The sequence below is a fragment of the Aulonocara sp. 'chitande type north' Nkhata Bay genome, linkage group LG17 (assembly GCF_057382095.1).
Source record: "Aulonocara sp. 'chitande type north' Nkhata Bay isolate Kocher_YH1m ecotype deep benthic linkage group LG17, A_spYH_male_GT1.1, whole genome shotgun sequence".
In the NCBI taxonomy this organism is placed as follows: domain Eukaryota; kingdom Metazoa; phylum Chordata; class Actinopteri; order Cichliformes; family Cichlidae; genus Aulonocara; species Aulonocara sp. 'chitande type north' Nkhata Bay.
The window spans coordinates 10879967-10886740 of record NC_141360.1 but is presented as its reverse complement, the minus strand read 5'-3'; the positions used below and the strand labels follow the sequence as shown (position 1 = coordinate 10886740).

At 37.1% G+C, this 6774-nt stretch overlaps 1 long non-coding RNA gene across 1 annotated transcript; it reads right to left on the bottom strand.

Moving 5' to 3' along the window:
- Positions 1-302: 302 nt before the first annotated feature.
- On the bottom strand, positions 303-4025 carry LOC147309670 (uncharacterized). The gene is made up of 4 exons (XR_015125829.1): positions 3253-4025; positions 2744-2894; positions 2287-2372; positions 303-1698 (listed from the first exon to the last, which is right to left on the bottom strand). It is a non-coding gene; the product is annotated as an uncharacterized LOC147309670 (long non-coding RNA).
- Between the last annotated feature and the right edge of the window lie 2749 nt (positions 4026-6774).

Sequence of the window (6774 nt, the reverse complement as noted above, 5' to 3'; positions counted from 1 at the left end):
AACAACTCAGCAGTATATACATTAGAAGACATGTAAATTAATGTACTATGAATCAGAAATATACTTAAACAAGGCAATTTCTGTTTTTTGTTGTTCATTTACCTTATGTTAATCATACATATTACCTTCAGTAATGCTTTGAATGAAGGGCCTTTAATTATACTCGAGTCTTTTTATATGTTATGTTATTACACTGAAAAAAATATGTTGTTGGATTTACTTAATTCAATGGTGGACATTTGTTGCACACAGATGTTTTGCTTCGGCAGCAACTTAAACAATTGAGTTAAATTAACACAATTTATTCATGTTCAATAAACTTGTGCAATTTGTGTTGATAAAATGTGACTTAAACATGTTTTGATGAAGTAATTTGAGCTCTTGGAATATTTTAATCCTTCACAATTTTCTCACGTTATCCCAACACGATTCAATAACTTTTACCCAATACTACTTGGTCACTTAAATACTACATGTTATCTTCAAATTACATTTTGCTATTATATTCTAGTATCAAATACACAATTTTCAAATGGAGGCCTTATAACAGATTGTATTGTTCTCTTCCAAGATGGTTGCTGGCATCCACCAGTAACCTTTCAAAACAAAATGTCTAATTTCACTGCAGTAGGTAAAGAATTAAACTGACATTACTCCTCCACTGAATCTACATAAATCAACAGTTAAATAATGTCAGTTCTTCCGTGTTCTCTGGAATCAATCACAGTAAAGAAATTAGACTCTTTCTTTTGAAAAATGTTGGGAAAGAACAAATCAAAACATTCTATTTAAGGCCTCTGACATCAAGATTCAGTTAAACAACAATTATAACTAAACAATTTGAGGTAATGTTAGTTTCCATTAACATTAAATTAGGTTACTGAATTGGCAAACACCTTCCTATTAACATTACCCATTTTACCCCAATAACTAAAGAAATTAGCACTTGCAGGTCAAAACCTTTATTCAAGAGACGCAAAAATAACATTGATACAGTGACTGTCAAAAAATACAGCACTGATCATACTGTGACATCTTGGTTCAAAACAGCACACTTAGAAATATTCAACGTTCTTTACTTCAACTGAATGAAACTGAAAATACCATTTCACACGACCCATATGGGATATTTAGACTGTATAACTGTTCACGCTACATCTCTTCACTAGTAAAAGAAAGAAAAAATACAAAGAGAAATTTAAAAATGCTGCCAAACAGACAAACAGAACTTGTACAGAGCAAAAGGAAAAACAAACAACAACAAAAAACGGCTTGTCCTCATGGCAGTTGCAGAGTATATAAAAATGAACCCTGCGATCCGTTTCTGGAATTGAGCTTCAAAAATGCAGCAGAACAAGTGTGAGATTTAAATGTCCTCTCACCTAGAGCTGATCACCTCACATGCATAACAGTGAGCTTCGTTGCAGGAGCAGTTTTGTCTTAGTTGTGAGCTTTTCTTGAGAGCTGAGTTGCATCCAACTCCATTACCACCCTTTGAATCACCTCAAAAGTGTAGCAGAGTTGTGATGGGTAACTCATGTTGAAGGAATAAAAAAGGTCCAAACAGCATGGCTACTGCAAAGGTCACGTTATCCAGATCTTGAAGAACAACATCAGAAAAGTCATTGCCTGGTGCATCCTCTGGAGACAGATGTTCATTGTGGTTTTCTCAATCTGTGCAGTGGCCTCAGTCAAGTCCTGGTTAAACACAAAACATTTCTTTAAGATTCCTTTTTAAACTCATCTCTTTTGAATCTACCAGTTCTAATGTTAGAGTAATTTAAACCAATGCAAGCAACATAGTAAATAGCTATAGCCAAAGAGTGGCCTGCCATGCTGCCATTCATGGTCTAACAGAGTTTCTAAGAGAGGGTGAAAAACATAATAATTTCAAATGCTTTACATTAGTTTTTGTTAGAAAGACACCGGCCCATCAGAAATCCAGGTTATGTCACTCAGAAGATGTTAGAATTTAGACTTTCAGCCCCACAATTTGGTTAGCTGTTGGTCAGTTGGTCATTTTTTCAAACAAAAGCTAATGTAAATATTGGGGGGATTTTCCTTTGTTCACTAGAATGACAAATTTAAAGTTTTTTCACACTGATGTGACCCCTAATACAGGGGTGGGGCCTCAAGGGCCGGCGGCCGAGTTCACTACCAGGCCTCATGTGAACTTCAAATTATTAAAGAGGACTACTGGTCCTAACCAGTCCAATGAGGATCAAGTGGATAACTAAATGCATTTTTAAATGTTGCAAAGCCACAATCTACTCATAAAACACTCACCATGAACTCCTGCACCAAGATGTTGCAATTGTCTTTCACACAGATGCGGAGCACTTTGATGAGGGACTCCGAGCATTAATGTCATCCTAAAGTATTATAACAAAGAAAACAGAGATTTGTGAACTTTTCAGTAGCACAGAAGAAAATGATCCCAGACAAAAACTCTTGACTTTTTAAACCAGTCAACATGCAACACCAGCATCTACAAAGCAATATCAAAAGTTCCTGTTTGACATCAACTTTATGGATATATAGTTTCCAGAACATTTATTTTTAAAAAAAGATAATTTTTTCTCAGTGGGCCAGTAAATGCATGACGAAAATTATGGCATCCTTTTAGTGGAATCATTACTCACAGGTAATAGTTGACTGTTTCAATGGATGTAGCATAAAAATCTTTTACTGACCTAATGCAATACATATACACTTTGTAGTTAAAGAATTTTAAAGTTCTTACTGTCATCATGGCAGCTACATCCTTTAGCTTTGTGCCCTGTTCCCCCGATCACTTTGCAAACACTTTCAGCAGACTGTCAGAGAGAAACTCAGCTCCGTCAGAAACCTTGACTGTATGCATGGTTGGGATGCACTGGAATGCTGCATTTTATCTGAAATGACATAAAATTATTTTGAAATAACAGCAGGCACTGTGCTTGGTTAATCAGTAATGTTTTGTTGAATAAAAACTGTGTTTCCAGATCTTATGGGATTAAAAAAAATCCAAAGATGTTTGTTTCTGATTTGCAACCCAACAACCCACAAGTTACAACCTCATTTCAGTTCAAGTGTGCATTAATGCGAGTCCAGTAATCACCTTTCTGGCAATACATACAGGTATAAGATAAACCTATGGCAGATTTTGGATCTCTCAGTTGTATTAATAGGGTGAGTATGCATGCACCTAATAATTATAAAAAACCTATTATAATTAAGTTACAGAAACGAAAATAGAATATACTTTCTTACCATAACACCTTGAACCCACAATCCATCAGCTGACTCCTGGTGAAATGCAGAATAGATGTGGTCTCTCAATGTGCATCAACAAAAACAAAAACAAAAACAAAAGGACAGCAGGTGAGGGCAGGAGGGGTAGGGATGTAAGCTAGCATAATGCCGCTGATGATATTAGCTAAAGCTGTTCAATGTCCAAAATCTCACTAACACCACGGTGCAGTAAATACACAATGTAACTGAAGAGTCAGTTGGCAAATCTATTCACACAGAAAACCAAATTATGTTATGAGTGCCTCGTAATTAGGTTTAATGTGATATTACGGCTCTTGTGCCAAAGGCAAATTCAAATGAAAAAGCGCCAATTCTTTGACAACAGATAAAACAGCAAATAAGCTAACGGCTCTTTTTTAGCATGTTACATGGTGACACTCTAGACGTTTAACTACATTTGGCTGAATTATGGTAAAAATGAATTAAAAAAATCAAGACATACCAAAAACGTAGAGTTGGCTACTCGACTTGACTGAGATGGATGCCTTTTTTAAACCACGATCCAAAGCCCGCGAGATGAAATCACGCGTGGTTTCACGAGATTTAACGTTGCTATCTTATTGACTTACGTCACCTGAACATGATATGAACAATTTAATACACCCTTTCTGCATATCATGTAGTTTTTACACTATATAGTTACATTTAACTTTAAAACATGAGGCAATTGTGTTAAATACATGCAAGATGCTTACATAAATCCAAGAGATGGCCAGTCCCTTTTTTTCAGTGTACCTTTAATCGCAAGGTGACCATTTCCTTCAAACCAGTTTGTCACGTAGCGCGGTATGGCAGGAGGGATTGGACCCAAACAAAGGAATGAACCAAGGGAGACATCCTTACTGCAGTATCAAAATATCTAAACATAAAACTAAAAAAAATAGAAACACATAACTCAAACTAGGAAACTATGCCAGGAACAGAGAACTAGAAATTACCAGAAGCACGGAGGAAAAACAAGCAATGTGGGGTAACGACGCAACAGCAGACGGAGAAAAACAAAGGCCCTAAATACAGAGGAGGAACGAGGGAATGAGACAAGAGGAGAGCACAGCTGGGAGTAATCACACATAACAAGACAGGGAAGAAGGAAAACTGAAAACACTGAACATGGGACAAGGAACTATCAAAATAAAACAGGAAACACACAGACCGAAACACGCAATGGATGATTTAGGAAGAAACACAGGGAGATTTTGAAATAAATATAACCACTTAGGCAAAATTATCATCTTTATAGCATAAACTCTACCAATGTGCATCAGGCACGTGCAGAGGTGGGGCTTGAGCACCCGCCCCTTCCCTGATGGGTGCCCAAAGTGCCCTTTTGATAAGGCAACTTTTAAAAAAAAATTATTATTATTTTTTATGTGTGTGTGCGTGTGGAGTCTTGTCTGTGCCCCTCAACAATAATATTTAACTATTAATCACAGTTTTGCTAAATAAAAGGATCTGGCTTGCATCAGTCACATGATCACATTTAACCAATGATCGCCCTTGACGGCAGAACGCGCTGGTTACGAGACGAGAACGAGCTCACAAAGAGCACGCGCATTTTTAGCGGTCCGGAGCTGTAGGAGAAACACAAGTTAACTCAGAGACACAGACTGATGCGACAAAACCAGTAAGTAGGTGTACAGCGTACACTGTAGTGTGTAGCACACAGGAGTATCAGCTTATTACGTACACGTTGGTAAGTTGTCTTGTTGCAACTGACGAACTGAAACAAACGAGCGTGCTGTGTGTGCAACAGCGTGACAAACATTACCTGTCCTTTTATTAACTGCACAAGTAGTGCTGGTCATAGCTGCTGGCTACCTGTGTAAGGCTGTCATGGGTCTGTAGCTCTGTCACCGTTTTAGGGAACATATTTAGTTTTAAAGCAAGTTACAGGGCTTTTCCTGCCTTTCTGGAGGGATTATATTTCACTAAAAAACGATCTAATATGCATGTCCACATAATTATGCATTATTGTAATTATAATATATTAAAAAACACACACTGTATTTTAAAGAACATACATTAAGAAGCAGATTATATTAGATTTATATTTTAAATAAGCCAAAATTTGGATTTTACAGCAGTAAAATGATTGTATCTCTACAGTTTAAAAATGTAATAAGCTTTGCCCTGCACAGAGTGGATAGTGAAACAAATGGAATCATCATAAATACATTATTTCATATTTATTACTCCCCCCTCCCCATTGCTTTATTATTGTAGCTCTAGTAATAAATAATAATGTAAGGATTCTGGATCAGCACCATGATGCCCATAGTATATACAGTATTCTGAAGAAGGTCTAAAATGTCACTGTGTGCGCGTGCATGTGTGTGTTTTATGTATATAGATTTTTTAAAAATTATTACTCATGATATAACATTGTCCAGACATGCCTGGTAAGGACATGAGGAGGAAACAGCAGGAGCTGTGTGAGGCTACTAAAGGCAGTGCTATAACATTTTTCTGTCATCATTTTATTTTAGATTAAGTGCAAGAGTTGTTAGGTGTGGATAATTAGATTATAGTTTATTGCAATAACAAGTTGTGCCTTGTTCTCAGATAGACAGCAAGTGGAGAGTGATATATGAAATGATGGGATGGAAGGAAGAAGAGAAGCAAAGAGTGATTCACAGGCAGAGCCTAAATTATTTCTCACAGTTTTTTGTTGCCTTATGGTTCCAAGCGCTGTCACCAATCTTTGCATTTTGTTATTATCTCATGACACTTGTTTAATCAGCTACCATCTCTCCTATGGACTTTTTAATGTCTACAGTCTCAGATCAACACAGCCCTGCCCTTCCCATATTAGATTCTTGATGAATGTGTGTTGTTGTTATTCAACCTGGTTCAATGTGCCCCTTTTTAACTTTGAGCACCCGCCCCTTTAAACCTCTCTGCACGGCCCTGATGTGCATGTTCCAAAACTGTATACTTGACTGAAGCTCAGATATTAAGGGAGAGAAGTTAGAATTTAATAATAGAGAGGAATAGCACTTTGTAACCTGAATACCTCTTTATACTAAACGGGAGGTTTTTTAGCCATGAGGAGTTACTCACACGTATAGGCATTAGTTCATTTTTATTCAAATTTATCCTATATCAAAAGAAGGATGGATTTTTCTTGACCATTCTCTCCAGACTGCAATGATCCCTGATGCTTGTGTACTTTTTCCCACCATATTTTTCCATTTCAGTTTATTTGGTATGCTTTGATACAGCACTATGTAAACAGGCAGCTTTTCTGCAATGACCTTCTGCGGCTTACACTCTCTGAGGGGATTGTCAATGGTTGTCATCTCAATAACTATCAACCACCTCTTTTCTTTTGTTAAGTTTGACTATCAAGGCAAGCAACCAATAAATCCTGCCTGATTCTTAACTGTTCTGTTGTCTTCCTCCTTCATTGATTGTGGTTGTCCAGTGTTGCTGTCTCCTTCCTACCTTTGCCTCCACCATGGTGGGGGGGACGTAACACAA